Here is a 19,899-nt window from a genome sequence, read left to right as displayed (position 1 = left end):
ACTGCTGCTGCTGCTGCTGCTAAGTCACTTCAGTCGTGTCCGACTCTGTGCGACCCTATAGACGGCAGCCCACCAGGCTCCCCCATCCCTGGGATTCTCCAGGCAAGAACACTGGAGTGGGTTGCCATTTCCTTCTCCAATGCGTGAAAGTGAAAAGTGAAAGTGAGGTCACTCAGTCGGACACGACTGAGTGACCCCATGGACTGCAGCCTACCAGGCTCCCACATCCATGGGATTTTCTAGGCAAGAGTACTGAGTCAGATGCTATCTAACCATCTCATCCATTACTGCCTTCTTCTCCTCCTGCCCTCAGTCCTTCCCAGAATCAGAGTCTTTCCCAATGAGTTGACTTTTCACATTAGGTGACCAAAGTATTGGAGCTTCAGCTATCAGTCCTTCTAATGAATAGTCAGGGTTGATTTCTTTTATGATTGACTTGTTTGATCTCCTTGCAGTTCAAGGGACTCTCAAGAGTCTTCTCCAACACCATAGTTCAAAAACATCATTTCTTCAGTGCTCAGCCTTCTTATGGTCAGACTCTCAGATCCATACATAACTACTGGAAAAACCATAGCTTTAACTATATGGACCTTTGTCGGCAAAGTGATATCTTTGCTTTTTAATATGCTATCTAGGTTTGTCATAGCTTTTCTTTCAAGGGGCAGATCAGATCAGATCAGATCAGTCGCTCAGTCATGTCCGACTCTCCGCGACCCCATGAATCACAGCACGCCAGGCCTCCCTGTCCATCACCAACTCCCGGAGTGCACTCAAACTCATGTCCACAGAGTCGGTGATGCCATCCAGCCATCTCATTCTCTGTCGTCCCCTTCTCCTCCTGCCCCCAACCTTTCCCAGCCAAGTGTCTTTTAATTTCATGGCCACAGTCACCATCCACAGTGATTTTGTATCTCAAGAAAATAAAATCTGCCACTGTTTCCATTTTTTCCCCATGAGTATGCTGTGAAGTGATGGAAATGGATGCCACAATCTTAGTTTTTTGAATGTTGAGTTTCAAGCCAGCTTTTTCATGCTTCTCTTTCACTTTCATCAAGAGGCTCTTTAGTTTCTCTTCACTTTCTGCCATTAGAGTGATATCGTCTACATATCTGAGTTTGTTGGTATTTCTCCCAGCGATCTTGATTCTAGCCTGTGATTCATCTAGCCCAGCATTTCTCATGATGTGCTCTGCACATAAGTTAAATAAGCAAGGTGACAATATACTGCCTTGTCTTATTCCTTTCCCTATTTTGAACCAGTCATTTGTTCGTGTAAAGTTCTGTTGCTTCTTGACTTGCATAAAGGTTTCTCAGGAGATAGGTACGGTGGTCTGGAATTATCAAGACTCTCAAGATGGTGATGGCAGAGCAAAACCATGCATGGGGCCCTTCTGTATGCCAGGGCATGTGCGACGTTCAGACTGCAGTCCTGTGAGTCTGCTCCGGGTGGTGGCAGCTCAAGCTGTGGAGTGGGGATCTGAGGTAGAGAGGGAAGGGACTTCACTCAGCCAATAGACACCAGACCACTGCCTCCAACCCAAGCCTAAAATGAGAAGTCTTCCCAAGCTGCACTAAATGTGGAAGATAGCACAAGGGTGACTACAGCTTGGGGCCCTGAGAGTTTCAAGCAATTGCTTTTAGATTCTGTGACAAATGTTATTTTGCAAAAGAGAAGCAGGCCCAGATAGCAAAGGTGATTGGTGGAAGGTCACATTACTTGTTGGTGACGAATGGGATCTAAATCTCAGACCTTCCAGCTTCTATGTTCTTTCTCAGCCTGAAGCTAAGTAATCCAGCACAATTGTGGATTAAATGGGAACTTGGGAATAAGAGTGAGGTGCAGGAAGAAAAAGGGATAAAGGATAATTGAGTGGAGGAAACAAAACAGTTTAGAAAGCTGAAGCAATTTGTCTGAGTCCCACTGGATGCACAACATACAACAAAGCAGACAAAACTGTTCAGCAAAACAAAACTGGAAGATGATATTTTCCAATAAAATATGCCTATTTCCAACCAGACTTGAGGTCATCTGATAAAGGATAGATTGTCCAGAGTAAATAGAGAGAGGAAAAAAGATGCTTTGTGCTGTTTAGTTCCATGTCAAAATCACAGGGGAGCTTATTGCTTCTTTCTCCTGCTTGTCATCTCTCAGGCGTCAAGACCTCATGAAGCCAGGAAAGGAGATAGTAGATCATATATTCATGCATTGGTTCATTCTTCCGTCTGTCAGGCATCTCTTGGGCACCTCTGTTGTCTTACTGGGTGGTACCTCTAGCTCCTCTATTATACTAAATCCTGAAAAGATTGTTTAAAACATCACCCCTACCTTTACAGAAAGTAGACAACTACTATCATGAGAGGAAACTAACTACAATTAAGAATAATACTAGTGATGCCTGCTGTGTGCTATTGGAACTCCAGAGAAGGAGAAATTCATTATAATATATTCATTGTACTTCTGGTTGATAACTGGCCTGCTGGTTCCTATTTGCTTCAGCAACTGCTGCCTGGATCTATTCATCGTTGCTGTGTTCCTCTTTCCCAAAAGACTCCTGGGGAGAGCACATAGCTGGGGAGTGGGGATGTGGGATTCTTATCGACAGAATCTATTTACCTGGTGATGCATGGCTATGTACCAATCCTTCCCTGCACCGGGGTGGGCAGGGGGGGGAACCTAGAGTGGAGGTGGTTCTGGTTCAGACATAGTGAAGATCCATGCCTCCTCATGTTTTCTCTTGCCCATCTGCTGCCTCCAGCACATATGAAAGAGACCAGCCCTGCAGAGGCCAGGATGAGGGCCAGCTGTGTGTACTTGAGGTGTTTCTCCATCTCCATCTGAAAAATGACAGGAAGGGAGGAGGTCTAATAAACTAGTGTTTCCTTACCCAAACAAGAATCAACCTACATTCCCTCCCAGGGAGCACAGGATTGAAATAGAGGAGGAAGGGGAATCAGTCATAAAGGCTGTTGCAGAAGAGGGAGAAGGGTTGATGCTCCAAGAGAAATGACCTCTAAGTGCCTACCCAGTACATGTTTTCTGTGATTCTCTACTCCTCAACTGGTGATTATATTCTCATCCACCGGGAAATCTGTACACAGCTTGTGCTATAACTGGAAACAGTAGACATGAGGCAAATCCCCTGTGTCATCGTATGTCCCATCATAATAGCACTGCCCATTCATGCCTAAATGTTGGCATTTACAGGGCTGGCATCACCTCCAGAATTTTGCCCAGGGATGGGAGTAGAATCTGTATTATAATCCCCATTGCACAGAAGAGGAAACCAAGGCTTGGGGAAGGCTAAGCTACTCGCAGATGATCCCCATGAGTGGCAGACAAGGAACCCGAGCCCATGTTTTCTGTGATGTTCTTTCTTCTGCTCATGTTCTTTTCTGGATGGATCACTTCCTGCTTAGTTCCTGCCAGATGCAATGTGACAGGAGTGTAGCAGGAGCTAGGAGGAGGGTTCGGCAGCCCCTGGAAGCCCAATGATCATTAGATAGCTGCCACATGGACCCGTGGTGTCTTTTCACAGTCTCTTGCCCTTTAAACTAACTTGATACAGCAGTAACTTCAATAGCAATGCATCGGTTGGTCCCACTCTTAAATGATCAGGCAGGGATTCAGCATCTTTATGCTCCTTCTCTATTTTTGCCCCCATCCTGAGCCATCATTAAGACACTTGGAGCCAAGTGGGAACAGTATTTGTCTCGCAATTACTTCTAATTGCCCTGTAGTTTTGTGGCGTGTAAGTGGTGTGACCTACATACCAGTTATGTGAAACACTTTTCATCCTGGAGTCTATATTAAGGAGGACATAAATCACTGAGGTCAGGGAACAGTGGCTAAGTCCATCTCACAGTTAACATTTATATCCAGCTCCACCATTGGCACTTATTGAAATTCAAGCTCTTCTTTACAACCCCTAGAGCTAAGACTACCTCTTCCTCTGTGAAGCCTCCAGAGATTGCGCTTTCCACAGCTCCTGTTCTGATCTTACCTCAGGTGCTCATCATTTTCTATATATTTCATCTTCCTGCACTCCTTATGCCAGAGATTATGTCTAGTTCATTTTTCTATCCTTGTCTGCTCTGAGAACTGACAGTGGCCAAGGTCCTTGCTCAGTTAACTACTTTGAATGAAAGCATAAACTGATTACATCACAGGCATTATATGTGTGGTGCTTAGTTCTCAGTTGTGTCCGACTTTTTGCAACCTCATGGATTGTAGCCCATCAGGCTCCTCTCTCCATGGGATTCTCCAGGCAAGAATACTGGGGTGAGTTGCCATTTCCTCCTCCATAGGATCGTCCCAACCCAGGGGTCGAACCCACGTCTCCTGTGTCTCGTGCCCTGGCAGGTGTATTTCTTATCACTGAACCACCTGGGAAGTCATAGACATTGTGGAGACTTGTAAAAAATCATGTAGACCTATGATTCTCTTCATAGCTCATATTTTACTTTATATTGACTCTCTAAGTAGTAAACTCTTATTTGGGTTTCAAGATCACTGTGTCTGACTCTTGCAACCCCATGGACTATAGCTCACCAGGCTCCTCAGTCCATGGGATTTCCCAGGCAAGAATACTGGAGTGGATTGACATTTCCTTTTCCAGGGGATCTTCTCAACCAGGGATCAAACCTGGCTCTCCTGTGTTGCAAGCAGATTCTTTATCATCTGAGCTACCAGTGAAGTGAAAGTCACTCAGTCGTGTCCAACTCTGTGACCCCATAGACTGTAGCCCGGCAGGCTCCCTGTCCATGGAATTCTCCAAGCCAGAATTCAGTTCAGTTCAGTTCAGTTCAGTTCAGTCACTCAGTCGTGTCCGACTCTCTGCGACCCCATGAATCACAGCACTCCAGGCCTCCCTATCCATCACCAACTCTTGGAGTTCACCCAAACTCATGTCCACAGAGTCGGTGATGCCATCCAGCCATCTCATTCTCGGTCGTCCCCTTCTCCTCCCGCCCCCAACCTTTCCCAGCATCAGAGTCTTTTCCAGTGAGTCAACTCGTCGCATGAGGTGGCCAAAGTATTGCAGTTTCAGCTTTAGCATCAGTCCTTCCAATGAACACCCAGGATCGATCTCCCTTAGAATGGACTGGTTGGATCTCCTTGCAGTCCAAGGGACTTTCAAGAGTCTTCTCCAGCACCACAGCTCAAAAGCATCAATTCTTCAGCGATCAGAATACTGGAATGGATTACCATTTCCTCCTCCAGGGAATTTTCCCAGCCCAGGGATCGAACCCAGGTCTCCTGCATTGCAGGCTGATTCTTTACCATCTGAATCACCAGGGAAGACCAAGCAACCAAGGAATCCCTCAGATCAATTCATTAATATTCAATTACATTTTCTAGCAAGTGTTGCCATGTTAAGTCTTATCCCATATTCATTTTTATAGGCTGCCTTGCAAATTGCATCCACATCTTGGAAAGAGGAATGATATCCCCAATTTACAGAAATATCTGTTTAGAATGCTTAATATATGGCTTTCCACAGGTTGCAAAGCCATTAAATGGCGGAACAGGATTCATTAAATAGATATTAATTCTTTATTTTAAGAGAAATGTTTGTTTTGGGCTTCCCAGGTAGAGCTAGTGGTAAAGAACCCAATTGCCAATGCAGGAGACTTGAGTGACATGGATTGGATCCCTGAGTCAGGAAGATCCCCTGGAGGAGGGCATGACAACCCACTCCAGTATTCTTGCCTGGAGAATCCCATGGACAAAGGAGTCTAGAGGGCTACAGTGCATGGGGTTGCAAAGAATTAGAAATGACTGAAGTGACTTAGCATGCATGCACATTTGTTTTGAAGATAAATGTTTTCATTTATTGAATCAAGTGAAAGCAGCATCATTTAAGTATTTTCATAAATCAGATAAAAAATTAAAGCAAATCTATATGTTGATCCTCTCTTTACCATCACTGAGCGTTAGTCACTCAATTGTGTCCAACACTTTGGGATCCCGTGGACTGTAGTCTTCCAGGCTCCTCTGTCCATAGCATTTCCCAGGTAAGAATACTGGAGTGGGTTGCCATTCCCTTCCCCAGGGGATATTCCTGACCCAGGGATTGAACCTGGATCTCCTGCATTGCAGGGAAGGGAAGCCCGTTGCCTATCATTAGGCCTTCTTTATATATTCATTTTTTTTAATTTATTTTTAATTGGAGGATAATTGCTTTACAATGTTGTGCTGGTTTCTGCTGTACAGCAGCATGATTCAGCCACAAGTATATATACCCTCCCTCTTGAACCTCTTTCCCACCCCCATACCACCCCTCTAGCTAACTAGATACTAACTGATCATTCAATATGTATTTATTAAGTGCTTGCCACATGTTGGGCATTGTGGAGAATCTATAGGAGAATAAGATGTGGTCCTTGCTCTCAAGGAACTCACAGTCTAGTAAAAGGGGCATCTACTTAAAAGGAAAACAGTGTCATGTGGAAAGTACTGTACCAGGAATACTGACTAGACAGTTTGTGTTTGTTCTCATTGACATACTGCTCTTCATGCGTCTCCTCTCCTGAGCGGAAAGTGATAACAATGCTCAAAATCATAAATATCCAAAAAAATCAATCCATTAATAAATAATGTTTATTTATTAACATTAATAAAAGAAGCGTAGTCTTCAAGCTTAAGCTTTCTTACTGTGAAGGGGAAGCATACACATGCTGGGGAGGAGTGGATGGCAGACTGCTTCTGTCCATCCCATCAGGAGAATTGACTCAAAGAGGGAGTAGGCAGAAAAATCCAGGACTCCTTGAGGCAGACGACAGAAAAGAGAGGTGTGTCATTGTAGAACAAGAAAGGGCACTCCCACAAACCCAGTTCCCCGCCTCTGACAGGTGGAGTTCCTCCTTGTAAACAGTCTTTTCATTTGACCCTTTGTTGAAGGTTGATCACATCACCCTCAGCCCTGTCGGTGAGCAAGATTTTTTCAGCTCGAGTGGGGTAAGAGCACAAGAACACCCTCTTGTTTGACTTCCTCTGAGCCAACCGCACCTCCACTGGCCACTGTCTGTGGTCTGGCCCCCTTCGTCCAAAAAGAAAACATCCTGAGTACTGGCAAGAGTCTAGTCAGGTAAGGCCAGGTGGCTTTTCACTGGTTATACAAAGAGATGGGGCTTCTCTCTATGAACTGATTTATCTTGTCCCCAACTTGTGTTTCAGGTCCCCTCCACCCTTGCCTTGTACTTCCATCTAGATGCATATTCTCTGTGACCCGATGAAAAAAGTGTTCCATTTTTCCTTACTGCTCAGGGTTGATGATATTTGTAGACCAGCATTTTTCAGCCTATAAAATCCCCTGACATACTTATCTCTCTATTGATTTTGATCTTAACTGCACTGTAAGAACGGTGGGATAGGAGTAATTTTCTCTATTCAGTGGCTTAGGAACTGAGGCTTAGTGAATTGAAGTGATTTGTTCAAGTTTGATCTGCAGACTAAGGCCAAGATTAGATCTGATGCCTCCTTTTCTCTCCCTCTACTGCAGGCCCCCCAACCCCCAGCCCCGGCAGGTCACACCTTATCTCAAAAAGCCAAGAGAAGTGAACTTGTTTCCTAAGCTGTCAAATGGCCAAGAAAAGGTGCTCCTTTCTTGCAGGGAGATTGGGAGGGATATTTTAAATTCATCTGAGAGACAGAGACATAGTGATTTCTCCTCTGAGCCACCAGGGAAGCCCTAGTGATGTCTGCTGCTGCTGCCGAGTCACCTCAGTCGTGTCCGACTCTGTGTGACCCCACAGATGGAAGCCCACCAGGCTCCCCCGTCCCTGGGACTCTCCAGGCAAGAACACTGGAGTGGGTTGCCATTTCCTTCTCCAATGTGTGAAAGTGAAAAGTGAAAGTGAAGTCGCTCAGTCGTGTCCGACCCTTAGCGACCCCACGGACTGCAGCCCACCAGGCTCCTCCATCCCTGGGATTTTCTAGGCAAGAGTACTGGAGTGGCTTGGCTTCATCAAGCTATTTTTTAGAGGACGAATGAGAATTTGTATGTAAAGTGGCCTTGTTAACTGAACACTGATATGCAAATTGGAGAAGATGACTACATGGAGCCTGACACGTGCTCTGGCTTTCATTTGGGACTGAATGACACTTTCTTAATGTCAACAGCAGTGTTATGAGGCACTGATCATAATGGCCCTAGGGAAATATTTTAGCTTTTCTGTCTTACTGTGGTATGTGGCAAACCAAATCTCAATGGGAGGAGGGAACACTCCCAAATCCTTTCAAATTGACTCCTGCAATTTCCTCTCTTATGACAGCTATCATTATATCTCTTTGTTCTACAGTTTTAAGAAAATCTCATCTTCAGTGATTATGTAGTTTATTTTTTTAAGATGCTAATTTTGGCTATCATTTTCCTCTTCATGCTCTGAAGGTTATATCGTTCTTAGTTGTGGAAGGAAATGTTTCTTTTGTGGATGTGTGCGTGCGTGTGTGTCTGTTTGAGTTTGTTATGACAGTGCTAATATTCATCCCTGTGGGCCCACCACAATGCAGTGGGTTGCAATGTCATGTAATTTTTAGCACGCTTTGATATATTCTTAGTATCTTTCTGCCTGTAAGGGTCTTGCGGAGATCACTTAAGCAATTACCTTATTCAAAATAGAGAAACTGAGGCTCAGAAAGGGGACACAGTGTGCACACGGCTGGGTGGCCAGTGATCTCTGGGGTTTTAACTCTTTCACTGGTTACTACCTATAGTGAATTGTGTTGGGCAGCCCTAAGTAGAAGCATTAACTGCATCATTTTGGGGACTAAATCCAGATGCTCTGTGAGACTCCTTACAATTACAAGTTTTAGTTTTACTTTGACCTTTTCCTATCAGCCAGATGATTGCTGTGAAAGCTTGGACAAGCGGGTATGGTGGAGGTGTTGACAAGTGTTTAAACCTTGTGTTTGATTGATTGCATGGGAGTAATGAGACAGGAAGGAGACCAGGATGACTCCAAGAATTTGTGAAGCAACTGGTAGGAAGGAGCAGCCTTCATCCGAGATGGAGAAGACCGTGAGAGGAACAGGTTTTCTAAAGAGCATCAGGAGCTTATTTTGACCAGGAAGGCACTGGAGATATTGAGTAGTGACTAAATATACGAACCTTGGATTCAGTGAGGCTATCTGAGTTGAAGATAAAAACTGGTCGTCATCAATAGATACATAATATTTACAGCAATAAAATTAAATGAGATATGTTCAAAGGAGCCAGTATAGACAGAAGGGAGAAGAGGTTTAAGGGCTGACTTTTGAGGTGCTATAAAGTTTTGGATTAGGGAAGTGGGGAGAATCTAGTTAACATGCACTAAAGGCAAAAGGGCATGGTGGGGGTGGTCTTCCATCAGCAGAGAGAAGGATTTTTTCACTCAGGTTGTTTAGAATCGCCAGCACATGGCAATAATGAAAAACATTTTTCAGTTACCTTTTCTATAGACAACACGTCATCCCTTTATTGTCTGCAGTCTGGAGCAGACCACTCCTACCATTCTTACCACTCTCTATCCCCTCTGGTTCCATGGCAACTGAGAAAAGAGATGGAGGAGGAGCAGTGGAAGTGGAGGGTGAACACTAGGAGAGAGTGATGTGTGTTGGGATCCAAATGAAGGAGACATCCCAGAAAAGAGGGGTTGGATGGCACATATGTTGCTGAGAGGTGGATGAGTTGATGTCAGAGAGATGAGCTGCAGTCAAGAGAGAAAGGGAATTGGTCTGGTAAATTTCTTTCAAGGATCCCATTTATAAATAGAGCCAGAGAAATTGAATACAACCTAGGAGGGAAAGAAAGAGGCTTTTCTCCCCTGCCCCTCTTACGATGAGAGAGAGATGATAGAAATATACTTTTGTAGAGATCGTAACTTCAGAATATTTCTCTCTCCTACCCCTGTAAGTGGGGCTTCCTTGGTGGTTCAGATAGTAAAGAATTCACCTGCAATGCAGGGGATCTAGGTTTAATCCCTGAGTTGGGAAGATCCCCTGGAGAAGGGAATGGCAACTCACTCCAAGTATTCTTGCCTTGAGAATTCCATGGACAGAGGAGCCTGATGGGCTACAGTCCATAGGGTCACAAAGAGTCAGATACGAATGAGCAACCAACACATATACAAACACATACACACACACACACTTATAGGTAGTCCTGGCAAACTTTTGTCTTACATTTTTTTCAGGGGGTTGAAGTCATCTGCCCCAAATCACACAGCAAACTAATACCAGATGAAACTCACACCTGGGTCCGAAAGGTTGAATTCATTTTTTCCTTCACTGCCACTGCCTCATACTAAACAGATAATTTTGGAGAGCGCTTGCAGCTTTAGAACTCTCTGTAAAGCTCTAGAAAACTTTCATTTTTGTTATTGTTTAAGGACCTTTCCTAAATCCCAGGAATTCACACTTCTCAGGTATGTGCCCTAAACTGAAGGTGTGTTACAACAAATGCAGGAGGTTTGGGGCCGTGGGAGGGAACTAGAACGCAGCATCTGCATCAGTGGAACTTGAAATATTCAGAAAGAGTCTTCCAAATACGGTCAACGCAGGGCTTCAGGTTGCACCGTCTGTTTTCTGGAAGATGGGAATGGACTTTCTTATGCCAGTAATCTTGGACTGATTCTCACATCAATCTCTTCATCTAGTACTGAATTTATGTCTACTTATTGGTGTTCATTGGAAGGACTGATGCTAAAGCTGAAACTCCAATACTTTGGCCACCTCATGCGATGAGTTGACTCACTGGAAAAGACTCTGATGCTGGGAGGGATTGGGGGTGGGAGGAGACGGGGACGACAGAGAATGAGATGGCTGGATGGCATCACCGACTCGATGGACATGAGTTTGAGTGAACTCCGGGAGTTGGTGATGGACAGGGAGGCCTGGCGTGCTGTGATTCATGGGGTCGCAAAGAGTCAGACATGACTGAGAGACTGAACTGAACTGAACTGAACTGAATTGACGTTCACGATGCATCCTTAATACTGTCTGCTTTCTGTCCACTTGAGGCTGATGCACTGTTAAAATTCTTTGCTTACATGGAGCTCCAGTCACACATTTCTGGGTCAGGATATTGCTACTCTATATACAGGGATACAGTAAAACACATGTTATTTTGACACAGCCCTGAACAATGCGTGTTACTAACAAAAATTTCAGCAACGGAGACTTGCTAGAAATAAACAGACATTTATTTGGGGTTTGTTAAAACTGCAACCTGGAAAACAAAGATTCAAGAAGCACCTGAATTGTTTTCTGCTGGATTGCAAAATGGAGGAAGCTTATAAAGGCCAAAACTGCAAGGCCACAGTTAGTTACATAAGTTGTTTGTCAAGAATTACAATTGCAGCTGGTGAGAAGGGAGAATGCTTGTTAAGCAAGATTGTTTGGGGCCTGAAATGGTTAATAGTTACAAAGTGGGACCTTGAGTCCATAAAGTTTCAGTTGTTGGCTATCGTTCTGAACACAGTTGGTGGTGTCCTTGGGTAAAGAAAGTTCAGTTTCTCAGTGGTGCAGGGATGTGTCTGAGACCAGATTCTCAATGGCCACCTAATTTCAGTTTTCTATACCTGATGCCGAAGCTGAATTTCCAGTGTTTTGCCACATGATGAGAACAGCTGAAACACTGGAAAAGACCTTGATGCTGGAAAAGATTGAAGGCAGAAGGAAAAGAGGCAACAGAGGATGAGATGGTTGGATGGCATCATTAATGCAATGGACATGAACTTTGGCAAACTCTTGGAGTTTGTCCTCTTGGTGGAGGACAGGGAGGACTGGTTCATGCTGCAATCCACGGTGTCGTGAAGAGTCAGACACGACTTGGCTACTGAACAACAACATATCTAAACTATGATTATTTTATTATAATTTTATTATAATAAGTTCATCTAAAAATGCGTTTGAATTAACACATTAAATGAAACAATTTGTGCCCCATAGAGTTTCATACTGGAGGTTAATCTAAGTTGAATAGGGAAAAAAGTAGAGTATCCAAGTTAAGATCTTCCTAAAAACAAAACTAATGCATGAATGAAGCAATTCAGGTCTATAACTTGGAAACCAGCTGGTACAGTTCATTTTGCTCTACAGTTAGGAATACATAATCCTGTATAATGGATATGTCCATGTTGAAAATTTAACACCATCATTACTCATGCCTATAAGCCTCAGGAGTGCAAGTACAATCATTAACAGCTGTTGATGCCATAAACATTCTTTTGATTGTTAATATACTTAACAAATGAAGAATTCTTGACAATCAATAAGACAAAGAAGATGAAACTAATAAAAATGTCTAGAATACACATCCCCAAGCTGTCAATCTCACAACTAAAAAAAATATTGCAAATTAAGACAAATATTGAACTATTAAAACTATTTATTGGCAAGTATAAAATTTTAAATTATAAGCCCTCTCCTGATCTGCAGAAAAATGGACTTTATATCCTTTTTAAAAATTTTTGTCATTTTTGAAATATTGAGGTAAAATTGGCATCTAATATTATATTGGTTTTAGGTACATAATATACTGATTTAATACTTGTATATATTGAGAATTGATCACCACAATAAGTCTGGTTGCTGTTCTTCACCCAGATACTTATGAATTTTTTTCTTGTGATGAAAACTTTTAAGATCTACTCTCAAAAACTTTCAAATATACTATATAGTATTATTAATCATAGTCATCATACTATACATTACATCCTCAAGACTTATTCATTTTGAAACTTGAGGTCTATACCTTTTGTACTTTTTGACTCCTTTTATCCATCTAGCCCACCCCTCACCCTCCACCACTGTAGTCACCAATTTGTTATCTGTATCTACGAAAATTTTTTTTTAAAGAGATTCCACATGTAAATAGGCTTCATGGCCTGCTAAAACTTAAATTGCTACAACATTTCTGGGAGGGGTAGTTTAGCCATATATATCAAGAAACTTAAATCTACAAATTCTCTGACTCAGCGTTCTCATTTCTAGGAATTTAAACAGAGGAAAAAATTAAGGATTATGAAAAATTGTACCTACAAGGATCTTCATTGCATAGTCACTACAACAGTGGAACAATTAGCGATTAGTAAGGGATGAGTTAAATAAATATGGATGATCATATAATGGAATCCTATGCAATCACTAATGTGCTCTTGTAGAAAATTGTTCATGAACTAAGTAGTATAGCACAGTGGTGGAAAGTAGGGGCTTGAGATCAGAGAGATATTTGACCAACTTAAAGCTCTTGTCACTGACTGTGCAATTTTGAGCAAATTTCTCAACCTTTCTGAATTTCAGTGTGCGTGTGTGCGTGTGTGCATGCTAAGTCACTTCAGTCTGACTCTTTGGGACCCTATGGACTGCAGCCCACCAGGCTCCTCTGTCCATGGGATTTCCCAGGCAAGAATACTGGAGTAGATTCCTTCTCCAGGGGATCTTCCCAACCCAGGGATTGAGTCCACGTCTCTTTCATCTCCTACATTGGCAGGTGAGTTCTTTACCACTAGTGCCATCTAGGAAGCCTGTTTCAGTCACTAATCTGTAAAATGAAGATCATTGTTAATACCTGGACCACAGGACTTTGGTGAGTGTGAAATGAACCAATGCTGTTAAACAGTGCTTAATCAACATTGCTACCATTTTCACTGTCAGCATCATTGTTGATGCATAAAGGGCAAAAGACAGCTTTTGAAATGATATTTACAGCATAAACTCAGTTTTCTAAGTAGAAAAAATGACATTATCTACAGAAAAATGTAGAACATGTCCTAAAGGATATACATCAGAACGATTCACTTTCATTTTCTCTGCATGGTAGGTTTAAGGAAAGATTTCTTTTCTTTCTTTGGCTTTTATGTATGGCCTGTAATGCAATAAGAAGATTTAAATGGGTCCAAAGAATCATTAACATCCACCCCCATAGATAAATAAGCATTTATCAATTCAGTAGTTCTGTGCTTGTGTTATCATTGTTTCTTCATTGTCAAGTCACCAAAATCTCTCATACTATTTTAAGGCCATATATCCAATGGTTGGTAGCACTCAGTTGGTTACCTCCAGGTCTCCCTTGCTCCTCGATCTTTGTCCTTCTGCCATACCCTATCTCGTGTATATCATAAACATTTGCTAAGCATCTTTGTTCAGAACACTCAATGTTGGCAGAAGGGTGAGATATAAAGCAGCCAGAGGATAGTTTCTTAGCTAGAGGAGTTTACAGTGCCCTGGGGGGAAAGGGCATTCACCTTAACAGTGCACGTTTCATCTTCATCATGTTGAGGTGCTTCATCTTGCTGAGAAGGTCCTTATGTTGCAAATGAGTTTTGGTAGCTAGGGAAAACTTCTTTAAGGAGGTAGGGATGAACTATTATTAGATACACTTTAAAAGCAACCATGTTTCCATAGCCCACAGGAATAGTAATCTTTGACTAGGATGGAGCCCTTCCAAAGCTTCTTCCATCACATTAGCTGTGAATGAGATTTCTTGTATGATTGCTTCTTTACCCACCACTTTTTGGGGTCTTTGATTTTTATTCTATTTCAATCGACTTATTTTGTACCCATAACCCTATGACTTTGATTTATATTCACTTGGTAGACTTCCTTGAAAAAGTTTTTTCCCTCAATCATAAGTATAATGTATGCTCAGTGCCAAAAATTTTGGAAAATTTAGAAAGATATAAAAAAGAAAGTAAAAATCATGCATAAGCTAGTCATACAGAGCTAATCATTTATAACATTTGGTACATGTGCTTCCAATGCATGTGTGGGTGATTTTTAATATCATTTTATAAGCTACATTTCTGCTTTATAATAATATATCTTTTTATGTCAATTAATATTTGTCTAGGGCTTCCCAGGTGTCACTAGTGGTAAAGAACCCACCTGCCATTGCAGGAGATGTAAGAGTCACGGGTTCAGTCCCTGGATTGGGAAGATGCCCTGGAGGAGGACACGGCAACCTACTCCAGTATTCTTGCCTGGAGAAACCCTACTCTATGATGTCTTTTACAACCACTCCCTCCTAAAGACTAAACTGCTTTTAACACTTAAATATGTTAATTTCTAATATTTTTCTTTGCCTATTTATATAAAATTTTGGTTTTGAAAATAAAACCATAGGGTATGTGCAACTTCCGTTCCGTTCCGTCGCTCAGTCGTGTCCGACTCTTTGCGACCCCGTCGACTGTAGCCTACCAGGCTTCTCCGTCCATGGGATTCTCCAGGCAAGAATACTGGAGTGGATTACCGTTTCCTTCTCCAGGGGATCTTCCCGACCCAGGGATCGAACCCGGGTCTCCCGCATTGGAGGCTGACGCTTTTACCTCTGAGCCACCAGGGAAGTGTTATTCTATGAATTTTTATCTGTCATTTAATATCTTAATATGTGATCTGTAAGGGTTACGTAATATTCCACTCTGAGTGTGTGCACATAGTGTGATAGAAGTATCTCTAATTTAGGATTGATGCTTAAATCATCTCTTCTAGGTTCAAACTCCATGCAAGAAGATCTAGTTTTATTATTTTTGAAGTGTGGTCATATAGTTAATTTACAAAGATAAAATCCCTTGTTTTAGATGAGATGAACTCTAAGTGGAAGGCTTTATGATATGCAAGAATCTAGGAAGCTGTGACTGGGTTATTTGAGAGACTGGAGAAGATTGCTCACAGGGTGGTGATTGGTTGGGTGAGAGGGAAATTTTTACTCTGGGCGGACCAGCTGTAGCTGGGTGATGCCCCAACCTAGGAAGGTCAGCCCTCTCTGAAGTGCCAGTCTCATTGCTTAAGAGGAAATGGCTAATGAAACCAAGCAAAAGGTTCCTATCATTCACTGTTCCTTGTCTGTTAAGTACAAAAAGCAAAAATAAGCTAATAACTCGGTCTTGTTGTTATTGATTTCTTATCTAGGATGCTCTTAAAGATGCACTTTTCTTTAAACATGCAACAAAGGATTAGAAACTTTTGATTTCCAGTGGGATAAATGTGATAAAATTAAGTATATTCTAGCCTAATTATTTTTGATATTTATAGATGCTTTGTAGATAACCTCCTAGCTCTCCACCTTGACTTAGAATGGAGGCTTCCCATCAGGTCCATGTGGAGTTCTATACTAGCACAACTGGAAGGAAACATGGGAGCCAAGTGTTTCAGTACTCTCCTAGAATAGGTGAAAAAACAATGCCCAGAGAGAAGACATGACTTGCATCTACATCCAGGTTCCTAACTCCTATTACGTTAAGGCATTTCCCACCATCATGATTATCATGTAGTTTTATTCCAGTTTTTCAAGTTGCTCTATCATAGATTCAGTTGATTGTTAGACTCCTTCTAGCCTTCCTTTTCCTCAAACATTTAAAACTATGTTTTTAAACCTACTATATTTTATGTACTTTGCCAAATCTTTAGATCCATTAGCTCTTCTAATTTTTATATCATCCTACAAGTTAAATATTGGATCCATTTCGCGTTTGAGAAAACTGAAGCTCAAGATTTTTAAATTGATACCCAACCTTAGGCAGCTGGTAAATTGTGGAGTCTGGATTGAAGCCCAGATCTGTCTGACTCCAAAGCTTTCTTTACTGCGCCAGACTATTTCCTAATACAGGAATTGATTACATGAAATGAATCAATTTATGTCTTTCCTCTTCCTTATCCATTATCTGGTGGAAAGGCCGAATTAATTAATTCTCCAAATATTATTATGTCTTTGAGTTGTAGGTGAGTGATCTTGACACATCACCCACAAAGTTGCTTAAATCAAAAGTGAAGACACCTTTGAGGTTCCAATGGAAAAAATTAAATTGTGTGGCTTAGCTTCTCCTACTGATAGGCTGAACTCCCAAACAGCATTGAAGCTTAATGGAAAACAAACAATAATCAAAGTTTTGCAAAAATTGAGGAAAAGGCATGAAAGAAAAAGAAAGAAAAAAACAAAAAAAAAATCTGGTCAACATAAGTAGTGTCATCTCTCTTAAGAGAGAGAATGTATTTCAAGAAGCACCCATGTCAGAGGAGTCATGGAAGGATTCAGTTCAGTTCAGTTCAGTCTCTCAGTCATGTCCGACTCTTTGCGACACCATGAATCACAGCACGCCAGGCCTCCCTGTCCATCACCAACTCCCGGGGTTCAGTCCATCGAGTCAGTGATGTCATCCAGCCATCTCATCTTCGTTGTCCATTTCTCCTCCTGCCCCCAATCCCTCCCAGCATCAGAGTCTTTTCCAGTGAGTCAACTCATCGCATGAGGTGGCCAAAGTATTGCAGTTTCAGCTTCAAAATCCGTCCTTCCAATGAACACCCAGGATTGATCTCCTTTAGAATGGACTGGTTGGATCTCCTTGCAGTCCAAGGGACTCTCAAGAGTCTTTTCCAGCACCACAGTTCAAAAGCATCGATTCTTCGGCGATCAGCTTTCTTCACAGTCCAACTCTCACATCCATACATGACCACGGGAAAAACCATAGCCTTGACTAGACGGACCTTTGTTGGCAAAGTAATGTCTCTGCTTTCTAATATACTATCTAGGTTGGTCATAACTTTCCTTCCAAGGAGTAAGTGTCTTTTAATTTCATGGCTACATTCAACATCTGCAGTGATTTTGGAGCCCCCAAAAATAAAGTCTGACACTGTTTCCACTGTTTCCCCATCTATTTCCCATGAAGTGATGGGATCAGATGCCATGATCTTCGTTTTCTGAATGTTGACCTTCAAGCCAACCTTTTCACTCTCCTCTTTCACTTTCATCAAGAGGCTTTTGAGTTCCTCTTCACTTTGGGCCATAAGGGTGGTGTCATCTGCACATCTGAGGTTATTGATATTTCTCCCGGCAATCTTGATTCCAGCTTGTGCTTCTTCCAGCCCAGCGTTCCTCATGATGTACTCTGCATATAATTTAAATAAGCAGGGTGACAATATACAACCTTGATGTACTCCTTTTCCTATTTGGAACCAGTCTATTGTTCCATGTCCAGTTCTAACTGTTGCTTCCTGACCTGCATACAAGTTTCTCAAGAGGCAGGTCAGGTGGTCTGGTATTCTCATCTCTTTCAGAATTATCCATAGTTTATTGTGATCTCAAAATTCTCCAAGCCAGGCTTCAGCAATATGTGAACCGTGAACTTCCAGATGTTCAAGCAGGTTTTAGAAAAGGCAGAGGCACCAGAGATGAAATTGCCAACATCTGCTGGATCATTGAGAGAGCAAGAGAGTTCCAGAAAAACATCTATTTCTGCTTCATTTCAAAGCCTTTGACTGTGTGGATCACAATAAACTGGAAAATTCATGGAAGGATTAGCAGGCTTAAAAGGAAGTTAGGGCTCTATTTTGGGATATGGACTCCCTTGGCCAGGCATTTGCTCTTGATATTTTTTCAAAGAAAGATGGGCTACATTATGATTATAATTCTTTTGGAAAAACACAGGAGGAAAAGGGAAAATTGTTTTACTCTAGTTTGTTTCAGACCAGTTTTTGAAGCTGGCCTAGGTCAAGGTTAGGGTGCTGTGGACTGACTTCCCTCCACAGCCCCTCAATGACTGCCCTCCCAGGTCACTCTTTGAAACAGGGTCACTGCCACCCCTTCCCTCTCCAACTCCACATCAGTTGCTATGACCCTTTGCTGGGAAAACTAGAACTTCTGCCAAATTATTCTGTCCAGTCCCTCTGTAACTAAGGGCTTTGTTTTCAGAAGATCTGTTTACTAGTGGTGTATTGGACTTACCTCTCTAAGACAAATATTTCTCCCACCTTGTTTCATTACATAATTTACATAAAGAGTTTTTAACTTCTCAGTCCACATAGCAGTTTCATAATTTCTTGTGATAAAACTTGCCCAAGATACATTGTCCTTCTCCATCTCTCTTCTTTGATTTTATTTCCTGAATGTAGCTTTGGCATATTAGTAAGCAGGTGAAAGTCATTGCCCCAAACTGCAAGGAAATATTTGGGTATGAGTTTTAGTCTTTTGACTTTAATTTTTGGAAAATTTCTAAAGGCCAAATTTTGATGTATTTACTCTATGAAACAGTTTAGTTTTTCCTTATACTGGAGAACAGGTAATTTGTCATGAAAATGTAAATACTTAAAAAATCTTTGTGTTTTCAAATGTTCTGACTAGTATCAATATTTTTTTTCTTATTTCATCTTCTTTATAACATTTTCATTGTAGAAAATTAAAAATATAATTAAGTAAAAAAGAAATAAAAAACACCTCTATAATCCAAATTACCCAGAGAAAACCTTTGCTAACATTTTTTTGGTGAGTATTCTTAAATACATTTGTATTAGTTATATATAACCATATTTTATTTTGATAAAAACTAAAATCATACTATGTCCTATTTAACTTTTAAAAATGTACTGTGTATTTTCTATTTTATTTGTACAGTGTATTATAACAGTTATAAAATATTTTATCTAAAGTTCAATTAGGTAGTTTAGTGATTAAAAATAAGTTATAAATAAAATGGTGTCACTATTTTAATAAGGGCATTGGCATAAAGAATGTACTTCGAGTTGCTACAGGAAGATGATGAGTTAAAAAGATAGCTAGATATATCACTTATTTTAAATGATCTCTTTATTTCATATGTTAAAGTATACCAGTGCAGTTTCTAACGATGTACCGACTAATTCCACTTCCTTGGTCATGAGACCTAAGTCTATAGATAAGTAACATTATTCGAGAATCAAAGCAACCAGCTTAGAGATGCTTCTTGGATGTGATGTTGAGCTACATGAGGTCACTCCTAAATTTGAGATTTTACTCTCAGTCAGTCTCAACAGGAAAGCCCTCTCTGTAGCATTTTCTAGCAAGTTTATCCACTGGCTGGACACTGGTAGGAGAATTACCGAGTTTTACAGACATTAATGGTGTTTGGAACCTGGCATTACCTGTTAATATTTTTGGTGAGATGCAAGAGA

The 19,899-nt window shown here is 41.4% G+C and overlaps 1 protein-coding gene across 1 annotated transcript in view; it reads left to right on the top strand.

Annotated features, from left to right (window-relative positions):
* Positions 1-6,876: 6,876 nt before the first annotated feature.
* Positions 6,877-19,899, top strand: part of TPRG1 (tumor protein p63 regulated 1) — a 156,231-nt gene continuing 143,208 nt past the window's right edge. The window contains exon 1 of the mRNA XM_055408077.2: positions 6,877-7,087. The gene's annotated coding sequence lies outside the window, so the exon portion shown is untranslated. The remainder of the gene's footprint in view (positions 7,088-19,899) is intronic.

Source organism: Moschus berezovskii, chromosome 1 (genome assembly GCF_049115385.1).
Source record: "Moschus berezovskii isolate FMDL1 chromosome 1, NW_MosBer_1.0, whole genome shotgun sequence".
In the NCBI taxonomy this organism is placed as follows: domain Eukaryota; kingdom Metazoa; phylum Chordata; class Mammalia; order Artiodactyla; family Moschidae; genus Moschus; species Moschus berezovskii.
The sequence above is the reverse complement of the archived record's forward strand: the minus strand, read 5'-3'. Positions and strand labels throughout refer to the sequence as shown.